This window comes from Carassius auratus, chromosome 40 (genome assembly GCF_003368295.1).
Source record: "Carassius auratus strain Wakin chromosome 40, ASM336829v1, whole genome shotgun sequence".
Classification (NCBI taxonomy): Eukaryota; Metazoa; Chordata; class Actinopteri; order Cypriniformes; family Cyprinidae; genus Carassius; species Carassius auratus.
Window position 1 is genome coordinate 19142236 of NC_039282.1, and position 18688 is coordinate 19160923.

Genomic DNA, 18688 nt, shown 5'->3' on the forward strand with positions numbered 1-18688 from the left:
TATACTTTTTCAAGTAATTTAAATTATTTTTATAACCCTTGATTATTATGATAACAATAATAACAACAATAACAATAATAATGCAACCAAATAATGATCAGATTTCCTGATGCATTTTGGTTATTAAGGAATAAAATTAAGGACTTTTATTAGGTATTTAATTAAATTGCTGTAATTCTATAAATATATGCTTTTCATATTTTTACATTTAAAATATGTTATGCTTTTTCAAGTACTTAAATTTTTTTTATAGGTTTCTTTTTAGTTAAAGATAACACTGGATGATGATGATGATGATAATAATAATAGTAGTAGTAGTAGTAGTAGTAGTAAAATTTAATGAATAATTAAACTGAATTATCAGCATATTTCATGATGCATCTTGGAAATTTGCATTTAACTTTTAAGGAAGCCATGGTAAGCTGTAATATTTTACAAAGCCAATATTTTCCCACTTCAGTTCATCGTGTGCATGGACTTAACTTTCCATTCGATGTTGATGTAAGATTAACCAGCAGCGTCTCACCAGTGTCGTCTTTGAAGTCGAGGGATACTTTCATTAAAAAATTCACTCACGACTCGCTCGGCATTCAGGTTTAGAGAGCAGAAAATTCTCAGAAAAACAGTCAAAGCCCACAAGATTGTCCTCACATTAAAACAGCCAAATATAAGTCAAATACAACTGTGACCCGCTTTCACAGAAACACACCACTTTAAACTGGATTCCATCTGACAGCACCAATTTAAGATTGGTGAATATTGATTAATTATTAATTGTTGGTGTAGAACTTTGTTCAGCATACACACAAAGCCAAACAAAAATGGTTTGGGTGACATCTGATGTCTAAATTTAACAAAAACGCAATTACAGAAAGCTATTTGATGGCAGACTCCCATTGTGACAACTTGCCCCAATGGCAGGGAGAGCTGTTAAAGTCTATGCGGCATGTTGTCGCACGTGTGGCCAATAGAGATAAGGTAGAAATGTTCAGTAGCGTTTTCCATTGACAAGACTTGGCTTAAAACGCAATCCTACCCAGAGAAGTGTGACAACTAGCCCCTGCACTCTTTTTTAAGAAGTGAGAGAGAATGCACTATAATTGGATAAAAAGATAGGCTATAATGGTGTTTTGTGCATATAACGTCGCATCGGTCATACCCAATCGGTTTCAAAGCAAAAATGTGACTATTTTAGGCAGGTGATGTTGTAGGTTGTTTGTGGTGAAATTCCGCTATTGGCACGTGTGCAAATCCATCTCTCGCGCACTACAGACAGAGCAGTGTTGTCTCGAGCTCGCCGTGAGCGGACTGTTACCGTGGAGGAGGGAGGGAGGGACACGCAGTCCTGAGATGCTCCTTCACGAGGAGCAAAGCAATATATCAGCGACTCCAATGCGCTGCCAAATGTTTCTAATTCGGTTTCTGCGTCTGTTTCCCGCGGGATGCCGTTTGGTAAAAAATGCGCATATGAAATAAACGTGGGTGGGATGCCTTCTGGGTTGGCCACTGGATCTAACAGCCGTTAAAATGCAGATCTGCATTTAGTAGAAACGATGGAAAATATATCTGTCTGCTGAGCAAACTGGATGGGAGATTTCTGTCTGAGGGAGATGTTTGAATAGACACTTTGTCCTTTACGTATTTTTCTCGCCTTCTGAATGGATTGTATCCGCGTTTCTCCTCAAAAGGTCTTATTTTTTTGGTTTACCTACTAAATGCGTCGATATCGTACTGTTTTTACTTCACTTGATAGTGCCATGTTTCCTCTGAGGCGATCCGACCTGAGGCGAAAAGTCTGACTGGACCTCCTTAAGAAGCAAACCATCAACACTTCTGGATTCTTCGACCATTTTTTATTCTAACTGTGTTTTGGAAGGTTAAAATTCACGTTTTGGATTAAATACACGCTGAACGGAAAGTCTGTTCTGGGATTTCAAACGATCGTTTGAATCGAGTCAGCCGTTTGGAATAAAGAACCGTTAAGAATCGGCGCCAAAGATTTTGCGGCTGATTTGAATGCGATTTCATGGTCTATATTAATTAATATATCGTTTTACATATATTCATTTATCCAAGTGAGCATATTGTTTCGAGACTCTGGACCCAGAGGAGGTGATTTAGACATATTCCATCTGAAGATCGCGTACATTTCTGTGCTGCTCTGAACTTGAGGCGTTTGGATGCTCCAGGACGGAGGTAAAGCATTATTACTTCAAATGGAAGGATTTAAAACGCCAACAAAACACTTTGTGATCCAATACTTCGGTTATTTGCATTCAGTTTGGAGACTGTGCTTAGCTTACACTCGAAAGCCAGTTTGATATTTAATTAATCAAACGTTAGAGGTCAAATAATGAGCTATTGTTTGATTGTGATGCGATACCTTGACGTTATTATGCAATCTGGAAGACATATTCTTGTTTTATTGTATTTGATTTGGTTAGTCAGGGCGCATTGCAGGACTTGGGTCACATCTGAGACCACAGAAGAGCGACATTTTGATGAAAAAAACTTATTGGATTTGGCATTAGCTACTGGTGTTGCCAGTCAGAAAACGTTCATCTTGAAGGACCTTCTCGAAGGCAGACAGTCATTCCGTTTCTTTAACATTTAAATGTCAGTGTTTGGAAATGGGACGCCGTTGGTTAAGCAAAGGTTTGCTCGAGAGCCCAAGTTGCGCATTTGAACGGTTTCCTCAGTAGGACAGATGGGAATTGTTGGGTTTATCGGTAACGCGGAGACTTCAGTGAAATCTCAGTAATTTGAGAGATGAGACAAACACAGCGGGTCCGGTACCGCAGTCCAAATTGAGTCCCGGGGCTCGCGGTGCCGTTGTTGGGGTGTGTCTGCGGCTGGGCGCGCGAGTGGAGCAGCGGCCGCTGGGGGCCACTGGCACATAACTCTCTCTCTCTCACACACACACACACACACACACACACAAACTACACCTAACAAATGCATATAATTAGTATTCTAATAAAGTATCTGTATGCTTGAAATGTGTATTAGATAAAAAAAGGCAAACCAAGTCATTAACTACTGCTTCCATAAGTTTACACCATCAAGCATAAAAGTTCCAAATGGGGGTTTTATAGCGATTCAATAGAAGAGCCATTGGTCCAACTTTATATCAAATATGTACTTACATTTAAATAAATAATATGGTACAATGCACTTATTGTGTACATACATGTTTTTACATTGTACTTATTTAACAATATATATTTGTATGTAATGACATCTGTAATTAATTTCTGTATTTACGTTTATAATCACACTGTTGACCCATCCCTTACACCTTAACCTGCCCCTACCACCAAACCTGTCCCTAGGTGCACAATATGATACATGAACACAATAAGTACACTGTATCTTTATTTATTTTAGATTTTTTTTTATTTTTATGAAAGTACATAGTAGTTAAGAGCACTTAATATAAAGTGAAACTGAACCATTTTTGGTTCCCCACAGAACCTTTGAGTGAGCAGTTCTTAAAACAACCTTTATAAAGAAGTTTTAATGAAATGCCAATGCTCCATGAATGTTTTCATGGAACCATCAATTCCAGTAAAGAAGCTTTATTTTTGAGAGTGATGAAGACTCGTTTTGGGTTCCCTTAAGAATCTTTCAGTTAACACTTCTTAAAAGAACCATTTTTAATAATAATAATAATAAAAAATCCTTGTCCATTATAATAAGCCTTTTGTGCAATGGAAATTCTCCATGGGGTGGAAAATCAAGTAAATGGAAATAGAAATAAAGCGTACCATGTGTAAGCCATCATATTATTCCATATTAAGTCCATATTGAGCTGAAATGAATCTTGCTTCAGCATCTCAGTTGTGTTGTATTGTTAAGATGTGTGTTTATTTTTTCCCTCAAGTCGATGTCTGTGAACTGTTAAAATAGAGTGACTGTTAACTTCAGTAGTTTGGTCTTCAAATCAGAATTCATATATAGACCAACAGGTACAGCAAGTAAAAACTCAATTTATTTTCTCCACAGATACTGTAAATTGATTTTTGAACCAACCATGAGCTCCGAGGTTGTGAAGATGTATGCTTCTGTAGAAGCCAAAGTGATTTCAACTCAACCTGTTTAAAAGCCAAACTCTAGATGAATAACAACACTACAAGTAATCTTGAAGAGAGATCGACCAATCAGACCAAATGCTGTCACCATGTGAGTCAGTTTCCATTTACATTTGATTTAGAATATTTAGGAGTAGTAAACACAGTAAGTGTAACACTTTACAATAAGGACATAAGCATTAACAATAAGCAGTTTATTTGCTACAGAATTTATTAATCATTGTTTACACTATTTAATAAAAAAAATACAACTGTTCATTGTTAGTTCATGTTAGCCCAGGTCCATTAAATAATATAGACGTATACAATTTATTAATGTATTTCTAAATTAACTCAAACTAAAGACTTAATTTTTCATTGTTAGTTTATGTTAACTAATATTTTCCAAATGCAACCTTATTGTAAATTTACCAACTTAAGGAATGTTTTTATATGTAAGATATATCAGCAGTTTTAAATTTTACTGTCATTTTCAATTGATTACATGCTTCACAATGCATCATGGGAAACCGGCTCATTAAATCATAAAAGTACACAGTCTAGGTTTTATCTCCAATTTTCATACTATTTAACTTCAAATTCAGCTCACAGTCCGTTAGTTCAAGGCTAGGATCTCGTTATTTAAGATTTTCTTTTAATCCCTGTGGAGATAACGAATGTGAAGAACACTTTAGTAAACAATGCAACTGAAAAAAAAGTCATGGCTTATCGATAAACCAATTAAAATATTCTATCCTCCAAATAAATGAGTTTGTCCACAACTAAATAGCTTAAACTGAAAAAACAACAACAACGATAATAATATTTTTTATATCTATGCATTCATTAAATACTTTATAAATAAGTACATATGTACATCTGTTAGGGTTAAAGATTATTGTGCTGTAACTAGCTTTAAATGAAATTAATGTAAGTATATAGGATGTGTGCATTAAGATTGTGAATGTGTATTTGGTCTTTGGGCTGCAGTCAGTGTTTCTATCCACCGGTTTCCAGTTTGTCTTTACAAATAACCCGGCTGACTCAGTATTACTCACCCGGCAGCAGCAGCACATGTCCGCTTTCTGATGACTCTTTCCTGTACCGCAACGAGGGCTCTGTTATTGTAATACTATAATTACAGTGTAAACAGAAGCCTTATGAAATGTGCCATTTGTTCAGCCGCAGCCGAATTGCACTGAGCAAAGATCATGTGACGTAGAACCTGATTGTGATTGGTTTAATTGACGAGTCTAACCCATGCTTTGGCTTCCTGTCCTGTTGCTGGATCCTCACGGGACGGATGACGCTCTGCAGGCAGTAAATGGTTAATGCTGATGACATGGATTATCCCATGCACAGGCGTACATATTAGATTTGGTTTTAATAAGTAGAACATGCTATGGGCTGGTTTCGAGGAAGGATAATTCTACTCCGCTTGCATTACGCAAACAGACCCTAGGCTTAATAACGCCGATTGTGTTCTCATCATGTTTAATTCAGACACGGCATGTTTTTGCCATGTCTCCTGGTCTACCGCTCGTCTAAGTGTGTGTGTGTGGAGTTTAACCGAGCGTTAACGTATCATAGAGAGTGTCGACGGCGCTAATGGAGTCGCTAGTTGGTTTTTTCGTCAGGTTTGGGCCTAATTAAGCCATTCCTGCTTTCGTGTCAGACGCTTGGTAGATCACGTCTTAATGAGCACCTGCGTCATTACAGTCCCGTGTACTGATGATTTGAAGTGTAAATTCATTTAAATATAGAAACCTTTCTCTCACGTCTCATTTGCAGTGAACTGAGAAACCTGAATTGAACAGAACTCAAGTTACTTTGAGGCTTTTTATCTCGCAGTGAAAAGTGAAAAATACATTTTATAGAAAAAATAATAATAATAAAGCCGGTTAATTCTTTTTGTGACTTTAATGTGATCTAATTTAAGATCATTTCTATGGAAGCTTTAATTGTGACTTTTAAATTTCAATTCAGACCCTTTTCCCGCCATTCTGAATTATATACTAAGAACTTCTAGGTATAAAGTCAGAATTGTGAGATAAAAAGTCACAGTTTACCATTTTTTATTTTATTCCATGGAAGAAAAATAGAAAAAGAAAACAAAATTGTTATATAGAAATTTAGAATTGCAAGGAAACAAGTCCTAATTGTGAGATTAAAATTTGTATTTACCTTCCAATTTCACACTTGCTCCATGAAGTGGAAATATTAATGCAACAACAAAACATTGGTAAAATATATATCCTTTTCTTTTAATTTTTGGGATGAAATATGACATTTCTTGACAGTTTTTGTAAGATTCTATGTATCTGACTTCTCTAATGGGATGCATTTCTGTGTAAAACTAGATATTTAGTGGGAAATAATAAAAAGCAGTTTAATCTAGTGAGTTTTGATTGTGGAAGGTGGGCTCATCTTATTTAAGAATATTTTTTTTATTTTTAATCTTAGAGTGTTTCTAGCTTGCGATAATGTTATGAATAGTTAATAAAGAATCTGTGATATTCTGGCCTTTGTAGATTTGGTTTGAGTTGCTCCTTCAATGATATTGCAAACCTTCAGTGATAAGAAGTAGAGGTCATAATTCTGCTATCAGAGTTTGTCTTGTCGTCACTTTTAGCAGATTCCTGCTGCTGTCTGAAGAGAAGGCGTTTATTTTTGTTGGTTATTGGCTGATGAGATATCAGAGAAAGCTCTAAGCTTCTTTGTGCAAGAGCGAAAATCACTTTTAGCCGCGGATAAGAGGGAGATAATATCAGTTAAATCCTGCGGCCTGCGTTAGCATGCAGCATTAGCCGTGTAATAGCATATGGAGTGCTGTTGGACAGAGAGGGATCAGATGGTCACCAGCCGTTTACTGCAGTTCCTTCTTAATCGCAGAGGGTTAACTGTTGTTTCAGATGCACGCAGAGACATATAGTCGAGGCCTTTTAGATATTCACAGCGCATGCTTTTAAAATTCCCCCATGGGTGCAACTGAAGCCTGCAATGGCTTGATAACTCGTGTGCTGTCAGTCGCTGTCGCTGACGCCGAGAGGAGCTACACGTTCTGCTTCAGAGCTTCTTCTCTTCTGGAATAATTTGAAAGTTCTGTGGGACACGTCTGAATTTGTCCTGTGGTGAAGGCAGGGCAGACATCTAATTAAGATGGAGAAAGAGACACCAATTGACGAGCTGTTTGCAAATGAACACTTTTGAAAAGGCCTTCTGACACGGGGCACCAGCTTCACCTCTGATTTCAGAGAATGTGATAGATCGGTCATGCGTCACTCATTTGAGTCCCTAAGTCTGACAGATGTCCTGTGATTGGCTCAGAGGTTGTGGTGGGCGTGTCTCACGTCAGACTAATTGCATATAATATATACTACATGTATTTGCTGTTGATTTTAATAATGAACTGGTATGGATAATTATTTAATATTATGATTTTAAAATTTTTTAAATACAAGTTATACTGCAGTTGCATTCACTGTTATTTTAGTATCAAGTCAAGCCTTTGTTTATATAGCACTTTATACAATACATATTGTGTGCAGTGATGTCATCATCCAGCTCAGTTCTTTTTTTTTTTTTTTTTTTTGGATAATTAATTGAATTGAGTACTTCATCTCATTTGTTTATTTTCTTTTTATTTGGAACTTAATGCACACAAAACAAAAGCTTTTATAAAGTAAGTTTCAAATAAAAAGAGAAAATACTCAAATGACGTGAATCACCTTTAAGTATTTAATTCAGTTAATTATCAACAAATAGACTTTATGTGTAAGCAATATTACAACTTGTTGCATCCATTCTCGTTTAAGTATCATTGATGTTCTGTTATAAGCCTAGTTTTTATTTTGAATTCATTTTTCATTTTTATATTTGCTGTTCACTCTTATGAACATATATTCACAAAATTTCTGTTGGTTGACATATATATTGTTGAACAGCATATAATCTGTCATGTCACCCAGCACAACTCTAAAGAAAGGAGCGAGGGAGGGAAATGGTAGGGAGCTACAGGAGGCCAATAAGGGGAAATTGAGATACTGAGTAAATGTGATCAAGTATGTGTGGAGCTGTTGAACTGTCAGGGCAGGAGGTTTACAGAGAGAGCCAATCTGTCCATGAGCCTCACCAATCCGCAGGGTGTGTCATGCTTGTCAAAGATGCCATTCATGTGGAAATAAGCGTGAAGGGATGAAAAACAGCTTCAGCTTGACACATATCTATTTCCTAAAGCAAAACTTGAAGCCCGAGGGGCAACAAAGAGAGAGTGATAACCTATGACCACCAACAGGATGCCAGAGCTATTAAAATACTGACTTTAATGAGTCTGAATGCTAGATTTGCAAGCAGGTTATTTAGTAACTAGGTCTGTTCAAGTGAAAGCTTTAATTAAATATGTTAACACTGCCACATTGGACTCCAGTAAACACATACTGAATTTAATGGCCAACAATAGAAGGTTGGAGTTGGTTGGCTTTGGATGTCAGAGATTGGTTGCACTGGCCAGCATTAGAAGGCTGGTTTGGTCAGAGTTGATTGAAGTTTGTTGATATTTGTCACTGTTGGTTGGCATTGGTTGGTTGCATTGCCAGCATTAGAAGTGTGGGTTGGTTGGGGTTGATTGGTGTTTGTCGCTGTTGGTTGGCATTGGTTTCAGTTGGTTGGCGGAGCTTTGTTCCAGTAGCCGACATTAGATGGTTGAATTGGTGTTGGTTGGTGTCAGCTGGTGTTGGCTGCCATTGGTTGACATTGGATGCCAGAGGTTGTTTCAAAGGGCCAACATTAGAAAACTAGAGTTGGTTGGTGGTGGCTGCCATTGGTTGGCACTGTTTGTTGTTTGACACAAGAGCTTGGTTCCAACTGCCAACATTAGAAGATTGGAGTTGGTTGGAGTTAGTTGACATTGGTTAGTGTTTTTTTGGTGTCTGTTGGGTCAGATGACTTTTTAACACCTTCAACACATTTAATCAAATTTAATGACATTGTAACTGATGAAAATTCAAAATTCTGATTAGAACATTTGGAGCTGATTGAATTGAATCAATTCATTCCATAGTGCACCTTTAAAAGGAGCTAAATGCATTAATGTGATGAATACAAAACAAAGGGAATATTTGTATTGGTTGACAGTCAAGTCAGCGAAGAAACAAACTGATTTGGAGAGATGTTTGCCACTCGAGCTCTGTTTTGGTGGAAATGGGGTAAAAGAGAGAGAAAGATCAACAGGAACGGAGAAAAGAGTGTGAAAGGCTGTGTAACGCCATTAGATGACAGAGGACAAACCCCTAATGAAGTAATGAACCAGGATCATTAACATCTCACATGGACCGAATAACATCATAAACTCATACATATGCACTGAAACCGAGAGCTGAACCTGGAAAACATTAAGACCGACAGAAGTAATAATAGAAAATGAGACTTCTCCAGGCCTGGAGTTTAGTCATTTTCACTGTTATTGTTTTCAACACGCTGGTTTGGAGAGACCTCCACCTCTTCAGGCAGAAAACACTCATTTCATTCCTCAATCTTTCATTCATTCCTTCAGCCTTTCATCATCTCACTTTCTAAGCACACGAGAAGCAAATTAGCAGCAGATCTTTGATTTAATTTCCATGAAACCCAAATCATTGCTCAAGAGCTCTTGTTTTAAGAAATATTAATTACATTCCTAATTTGCATCAGAAGTTTCTGAACTCAGTAACATCTCTAAATTTAAGTCATTTAGAGATAAAAACGACGGTCGTATCAGTGGCAGATGATATGCATATAAAATGTGGCCTACATGCTGACGGTTCTCTCACGGGTCCGTGTTTGGCGAGTGTCGCTGGCTGTGAAAGTCCGGCTCAACCTCCATCTGTCCCTGACACCTCACGGGCTCCACCAGAATTAATTCGGCTCATACTGGCAGAACTTTACAACCAGAGCGACTGAGGACGCTTTCACACTAGAGCTGCTGTCAGAGCGGTTTCGGACCTGTGAACCGCACACACACCTGCTTCAAATGACAGTCTGCAGTGAGAGACACTACAGTCCACAAGATTTTGTTAAAGAAATTAATACTTCCATTAAGTGCGTATGCATTAAAATGATCAAAACTGAGCAGAAAGACATTTCAATAATTTGCACGAAAATGCCGCATTTAGATTCCATAACTTTTGGAGTGAACCATGCTGAGCCTTAAAAATAATAATTACAGTCTAAAAGGACAATAAGCTATCTTTAATACTTCTTGAGTTGCATGAGCGCAAACTTTGGGAATATCATATTTTTGATAGGCGTGTTCTATGCAAATGTTTTGGTACAGGGAAAAAAATATAAATTTTCAGTTTCAACATTATTTGTTATTCAGACATCACATTTTAATAGGGAAAAAAATGACAAGTCAATGCAAAGTGACCTACATTTAGTTTTTGACCACTGAAAGTTTTAACAATTTAACAATTTTTGCATGGAGCCACATTGAAACACCAGTATCTCTGGAAATGGACATTAAAGGGCCCTGCTAAAAGAAAAGTCTGTTAAGAATCAAAATATAAAAGGATGTTAAGATATATTTTATCTTCATGAGTCTCATACTTCTTGTTTTTTCCACCATTTCTGAATGGTCACCATTGGCATATAATGCAAAAAAGATTGCTAAAGTCAACAGATTTTACTTATAGACTTACCAATCCCTGTGTAAACATAAAGTTATGATGCTGCCATCTTTCTAATATCATTTTATCCCCTCTAATTTGAGTCTAAATCACAAGTGAAAATTATAATTTTGGGCCCCTCTACAAAAAGAATGTTTTAGTCAGTAAATATTAATGCATGACATTTAATAAATTGGTTTCATCACTGTTTATGCTTGTATTTCTTCAGAAAAAAACTAATAGAATCAAACTTGACATAGAATGACCCACAGATATTTCACAACATTTCTGTTTTACTGGAAACTTGCCAAATCCAAATGCCTTGGAATTGGTCACAATCTGGTCTAAATTGCTCAAATGAACTTTGATTGGTGACATCAAATGTGTCTGTTGTTGTATAAATCATTTCTTCATTTTTGTCTCCCCAGTAATAGCCTTTAGCGAGTGCTGTTGTGAATGTATTAAGGGTTGGTGGTAAAACCAAATGAGCCTTGTATCAGCAGAAGCTCTGAATTAAATTGACCCGTGATGGTTTAGCATTCATATAAAACAGACCAATCCTTGCAGAACCTCTTAAATCAAATTCAGCAATCCTGGCTTAACGTTTACATCACAAAAAAAAAAAAAAAAAAAAACAGTCCTGGCAGAACCTGCATGTCAAATTGAAAAATCCTGGATTAAAATTAATGTCTGAACGAACCTCTATATAAAATTGACCAATCCTGGAAAAGCTAATTCCACTTTAATCCGTCTTTCAAGCTCTAATAATGGGGTTTGGATCTAATGAACTCAAATGAAATCACAATAATCTCTTAATCACTTTTTGTGACCTTGCATGCTAGCATTACTTGTTCAATATGAAGAAGTAGAAGCATTTAATTTAATCTGAAAGAAAACCAAATGCATTGATTCTACAACAACAGCATCTTTGATTCAAACAAATATTCCATTAATTGTGCAATTACGGAGCATTTCCCAGGATTCTTATTCATTAGGACTGGTGCTGGTGCACGAAAGATGTAACCTTTTGTTTTTATTGTTTCCTAACAGCTTTTTAAACACATTGTAGATCTTGTAAGGCTAAACTAATCGTTGAGGTGATTATGTTTGCCCACTATCTTCCAGGCGAAGTAGACAATTTATCAGCCTGCGACAAAATCCAAGGTGCTTCTGTTTGATTAATAACATTTTAATGTTCACTAGTGCTGAGCCGTTTAGATGTGGCCTGAAGTACAGAAGCACCAGCCCTCTCACTCCTCACTAAACACGTCTGGACTCTAATCGATGCTAGTTCTAGACCTGAGAGCTCCTGTCAGAAAATTCAATATCAGGGCTCTAGCTGAGTCCACATTTGTAAAATGTCACACTGTGGACTTGTTTCAGGGAAAAAAATCTGAGTTTGAATTCTCCTTTTTTATTCATGAGTTTAAATTTTGAATTTAAAGTCACAGTTCACCCAGCAATGAAAAATTACTGAAAATGTCCCCATTATCAGGCCATGAGTTTGTTTCTTCATCAGGTTTGTAGAAATGTAGCATTGCATCAGTGTCTCATCAATGGATGCTCTGCAGTGAATGGGTGCCGTCAGAATGAGAGTCTGATAAAAACATCACAATAATCCACAGCACTCCAGTCCATCAGTGAACATCTGGAGAAGACAAAACCTGAAACACATCCAGCATTAAGATGATTTTAACTCAAATAATCCATAATAACACTTCCTCCAGTGAAAAAGTGTTCTGGTCTGAATCAGGAGAGAAATCTGCACAGATCAAGCAGCGTATAAACAGCTCTAAACAACAACAGCAGAGGGTCTTTTTCACTGGAGGAAGTGTTATTCTGGATTATAGACTCTATGTGTTTGAGTTAAAATCATCTTAATGCTGGATTTGTTTAATCTTTAGTCTTCTCCAGATGTTCACTGATGGACTGGAGTGCTGTGGATTATTGTGATGTTTTTATCAGACTCTCATTCTGACGGCACCCATTCACTGCAGAGCATCCATTGATGAGACACTGATGCAATGTTACATTTCTCGAAAACTAGTGAAGAAATAGGCTCCTTAACATCTTGAATGGCCTGAGGGGAGAGTAATTTTCAGTTTATTAAAATTCTTGGCTCAACTATTCCTGCAGTAATCAGTAGCTGGACCAGGAGGCTGTAATTGCCAAAACGACCCAGAATGTTCCTCGATGTCTGGATGGTACGGAGGCAGGGATGTTGTGGTGATACAGGAGGTGTTATGATATTATGCTGTGTTGAGGACGTCATGTTGCTGGATTGTGATGGTGTTATGAGCGATGATGGGTTTGTGTTGTGCTGTAGATTTGATTTGAGGTCATCGTCGTGATGGATTACAGTCAGATTCCAACACAGAAAACTGACCGTAAACCCTAATGAGCATAAACCACGTCATTCTCTGAAACATCTTGAAAGCGTTAGTTTTATTTACCTGCCACACTTTTTTCCCAGTAAGCATCTAAAGAAAGTTAAGAGGATTTTTCTTTGAAAAGCTGACAAACGACAAGGACTTCAAGACGGTAAAGGGATTAGAAATAGATTTACTTCAGACATCTCCTGAAACTCAGATTTCCTCCAGAGAAAAACTACAGTTATCTCACATCTTCCTCCTCTAGAGTTTATTAGCTATTTTTAAAGATTAATACAATGATATAGAAATTAGATTTATTTCAGTTTTAGTAATTTTTTTCATGTTCAGTTTCATGTCGGCAACATTTCTCATTTTGAGTATTTTATATAATATTGTATTTTTTTATAATTCTATTTTGTATTTTAGTTTACGTTTTATTTAACTTTTTTATTCAATATTGTTCTATTTTATCTTCATTTCGGCTAACAGAAATGATTCTAATAGTTTATTATTATTATTTGTCTTTTTGTTTCACTTTTGGAATCTTAGGAGATACATTTGACACATAAATGTAACAACTGGGGACTTTGAAGTCAACTTGAAACTGCACTGACTTCTATAATACGACATGAAGCCGGTTGGTTATTCAATAAGAAATGAGTTTTGGGGCTTGGTTTTAATCTATAGATTTTGATTGGATTGTGTGTGTGTGTGTGTGTGTTTGACAGTCGATTAAAAAAATATGAAGACTCGATGGCATCAAATGAAAAGAAAAGTAATTTCAGGGGTGGAGCAAGTTATAATGTTATGATGAAAGATTATAGAGGTAAGCCTTTTCTTCTTGAATAGATGAATAGTTCACAATATTAATAGTAAACAGCTTTCATTCTGAGCAATAATGTCTGTCCATATAGTTCTGGTGGTTTCATATAGAAAGCCATTTTGAGATTCTGTGTTTAGTTTCCACTCACAACTTGCATGATGTTTGGAGATCACCAAAGACTTAGATGTGCCAAAGCTTCTATGCCAATCTAATCTGACATACGCATTTAAAAAATCTCCTAATGTACGGCACAAACAGCTTAAGCGCTGCTTTTTGAAAAGCACTGCTTGAAAGGTTTCGGAGCGCATTAGCATAGAGCAGCTCGACTTAAAAGGCAGAAATCCATTTATAGTGCAAATGGCAGTGAAAGAGAAAGGACGGAAGCAAGACACAAAACAATAAGACAACATCAAATGTGCACACAGTCCCACGGGATGGAGATTAGCTATCAGCGTGGGGAAGGAGATGTGCATTTCAGTAGCCGCAAGCTGTTGTTCGCAGCCTGAGATCCGACGCTGAGTGGAGGATCTGACAGCAGACAGCATGTCCGCGATGATGGAGAGCTCCAAAGAGCTATTTGTTGGTCCGCCTCCGCGGCAGACAGCGTGATTGATGAGGATATGTGTTCGCTGCCATTAGCATGGGGGCTAAATCAGTGGTCTGTGTTGGACCTCTGCCACTCTCGCTGTTTACGCTCCGTGTTCATTTTAGCTTCTCCAAGGCTTTTTTTTATCACCTAAAGAATTAGATTTATTATCTTAGAGTTTGGAACACAATTGGAAAATTCCTGAATGTGCCCTTGAGAATCAATAAAGCACGTCTGTCTGTCCGTGTCAAGCTGAAAATGAGCATAACTGTGGGCTGTTGCCTAAATTATGTCTAAAATGCTGCTTCTTCTTTTTATGAGACTAAATATTTAAATCTATCTTTTCCTAGAGCTTTCAAGCTGCAACCAGGTCTGACTCGTGGTGCTGTATCTTTTCTAAATGACTTTTATTAAACGGGTGATCAAAACTACAAAAACTCCCATAGACTTTCATTGAGGGGGTGAAAACATTTGTACTGTACAGTAAGACTTATCCTTCAAGCTGTTTCCTGTGAATTTGCGAAACTTACGGTTCATTAGACGCTGTAGGGAAATAGCGAGTGTGCGGTAAACGGTAAAATGGTTTGCACTACATACCAGTGAATTCATGATTAAGATTATACATTAAAATAATATGGTAAAACACAACACACTGTAAAAAATGACTATGATTTTAATCGTAAAAAACGGTGAAAATGCTGTTAAATGGTTAACGGTAATTTCCTGTAATATTTACAGGGAAAACCGTAAACGGACGTTCCCAGAATTCTCTGCATTGCATATCTTATAATTTAAAAGGTACAAAACAGATTTCAGTAACACAATAAGTTAGTATATTAACATTATATCAGTTAAATTACGGTATCAAACTGTAAATTTAAGGTAAAACCATTAAACCTAAAACAGTGTTACCATATCTTTTACGGTATAATTCTGGCAATCACGGCTGCCAATTTTACGGATTTTTTTTTTTACAGAGCATTTTACAATATCATGATCAACATGTTTATCATATTAGAAACATGCCAGTAATGCTAACGACATGCTAATCATTTTAGAAACATGTTAATAACATGCTAATCATGCTAGCAACATGCTAATCATGTTGGAAACATTCTAGCAAACATGCTGAGAAATGCTAAAAACATGGTCAATCATGGTCAACACATGTTACCAATATGTTATCATGCTAGAAACATGCTAGCAACATGTGAATCATGCTAAAAATGCTAACAACATGCTAACATGTTAATCTCGTAAATAACATGTTAGAAACATGCTAACCTTCCTAAAAACATGATTAGCAACATGCTAACCATGAAGTAAACATGCTAACAACATAATCATGCTAGCAAGATGCTAACCTATTAAATCTTGTTAGCAACATGTTATCAACAATTTATCTGCAGACTTCAAGCTTGTACAACTGCTTCAAACTTTGAGGCTAGGTTTCACAAATTGACTCATCTAGTTTTGATTGGGATTGTTTTGTTGTCATGTCTAATAGTGGTAAAATACCTCTTAACAGCTGGTGCATTTCATTCTAAAACAATGAAAAGTGCAGAGCTTGTGTTTGCAGTTGATGTCTTTGAAGGAACTCATAAACCGTTCTATTTACGTCTCAAACTGGGATCCAGTTTCACATCACTATAGATCTGCAGTTCTCAGCTGCTTAAACACAAACGCTCTCATCAGCATTTCTTCTGCCTCTTTTATTGATCGGATGCTCAGGATGCCGAGGAATGTTGCCTTTACTGTGGACGGATTCAAGGGAAACGTGGCACCAACTGGAAACCTGAGCTCTGAAAGTATTGCAGATAAATCTCATTATGGCTCCCGCATGATAATGTGTGTAGCGATGGTTTTTAATTCATCTTCCTGATCTTATTGTGAATGATTCATCAGTGCATGTTATTCCAAATGAAAAAATAATGCTTTGTTCTGCTATGCAACATCGTCTGGTTGATTCAAAATAGTTAAAATCAACTCCCATCCTACATTGTTTTATTCATTAAATATGTTTGACTCTAAAATGTCACAATAAAGGCGTAAAATGTGAAACACAGAGAAAACATTCAATTCAGTGAAATACTAGTATTAAATGGCTTTTATGGCTCAAATAGGCTGATATATTGAGAACATAGATTAAAAAAATATTAATTTTGATATTTATATGAAGAAAAAGTATGACATTCTGACGCTTGTGATGTAAATCAAAGGTATCTTAATAACCATACTTATATAAAATGATATAAATATCACTTGTCTTCAATATGTCTTAGTAAGATGATATTTAAATGCTTTGATGATCAAAACAGAATGCAGTTTGTTTGGTTGGTCAGTAGGTGTTCCTAGATGTTTGCAAGGTGGTTTCTATCTCTTATGAAAGAGTCAATAGTAAATAAAAGTAAATATGACTCCTCCAGTGTGTTTCTGTTTGTTTTTCTCCTCTGTTTTCTGGTCCAGCAGGTGTAAACTGTGTCTGATCACTTATTAAACTAATAGCACTCAACAACACATGATCTGAGCATGTAGCTGTAAACCGAAGCTGGTTCTCCATCGTCTAAGGAGAGAGATACACACCTCACACCTTCTCCTTCCGACTGCAGGTCATCCGACGGTGGAAATGTTTCATGCACTTCCTCTAGCTGCCTTTCTGTCACGCACCTTAATCAATAATGCATCACAATTACCAGCTTATAGCGACAGACTCAGGGATGCGTTAAAGTGGACCCAACTGACGCTAAATTTTGTTGACATAATAAGCTCCTGACATTTAAATTCTCTTGCGAGAACCCCTGGCGGGAGAAAACCGCTTCAGTGAGCTGCTGAAAACCTGTTTTCACCTTGTGAGGCCGGGCCACTTCAGACTTGCTGTAAAGTCAACCAGGGGAGAAAGTCTTGCTCTGAGCTCAACAGAGCTGATAGCGGATGATAGCGGCTTGCCACCGTGACATTTAAGTGTTGTTCTAAAAGCAGTCACTGCGGCCCCAGATGAACCTGTGTCAGATCAGGTTTTTAAGAGAAAATCCAGCCAAAAATCTACATTTTATCACCGTTTACTCACTTGAATGACTTTATCTCTGGGAAACATATCTGAAGATATTTACTTTTGTTCCTGACATGCAAAAAACTTTATAAATCGTTTGATATGCTGATTTCAAAGGCCTCTAAATGATCAACATGATCACAGTTTTGCCTAAAAAAACTATCACAGACAATCTGCTCCATGCCGTCTGTCATCTGATTGGTAGTTTAGAATACCCTCTCGAATCTGAACTGCTGCGTCCCCTAGAGGGCGCTATTGGGAATGAGCCATGTCTGACATTGGGATTTATTTCAAACACTCTTCTGACGTCATAAAGTGAGTTTGGAGTAAAAACATGTTATTAAAAGTGGTGTTTTCACATGCTTTCAGATGGAGATGATTGAGCATTTACTACACAGAGCCGTAGTTTACTGAGAAGTTACACAAACAGCTTTTTTCGATTTCGTTATCACGTGATTATATCGTCTGCGATTATGAACGTGATTTTGCGTAGCTTGTCAGTGTAGTAAATGCTGCTCCATCTAAAAAAAGCATGTGATGGAGATTTACTACTGATTACAGAACCGGCTTTACTGACGCAAGATTCGCACGACAATCGCATTTGATTAATCGTGCAGCCTTAATGTTCAATTCCATTCAGTTCAAGCTTATTTGTACAGCGATTTTCACCATACACATCTAAGTTTCTACAATATATTTAGTTGTAGCTTGTAGTAGTAGCCAGATAATGCAAAAAACAGAGAGTTTCTCAATGGGTCCAGCACTGGATTTCGAGGCTGGTTGGATGGTAGCTGAATGTTAATTAAATTCTAATTACGTTTTGCAGATTAGCAATCAAGGTGAGCAAATTAGGGTCAACTTCAGGCTTCGATACCTGACACACTGCCAAGAGTCAGAGAAGGGAGCTTTTAAATGGAGAGCCTACCAGCATCCAAGGCTGAGATGGGCCAAGGACGAGAGATATATCCTTTACTGAGTGTGTCCAAGAGACAAAGAGGAGGACAGACTTATTCCCGAGCCCCTGCAAACTTTGGCCCTGTTCCCATTTAAAGACATCTAGTTTTCCGAACCATTACCCGTGAGAGATGGACACATGTCTAGAGGTGATATAACTGGTTAAAGGCATGTTTAACACTGTCAGAAGACG

The 18688-nt window shown here is 37.1% G+C and overlaps 1 protein-coding gene across 1 annotated transcript in view; it reads left to right on the forward strand.

Annotated features, from left to right (window-relative positions):
- The first annotated feature begins 1819 nt into the window (after positions 1 to 1819).
- LOC113058789 (leucine-rich repeat and fibronectin type III domain-containing protein 1-like) overlaps positions 1820 to 18688 on the forward strand; it is a 97198-nt gene continuing 80329 nt past the window's right edge. The window contains exon 1 of the mRNA XM_026226994.1: positions 1820 to 2196. The gene's annotated coding sequence lies outside the window, so the exon portion shown is untranslated. The remainder of the gene's footprint in view (positions 2197 to 18688) is intronic.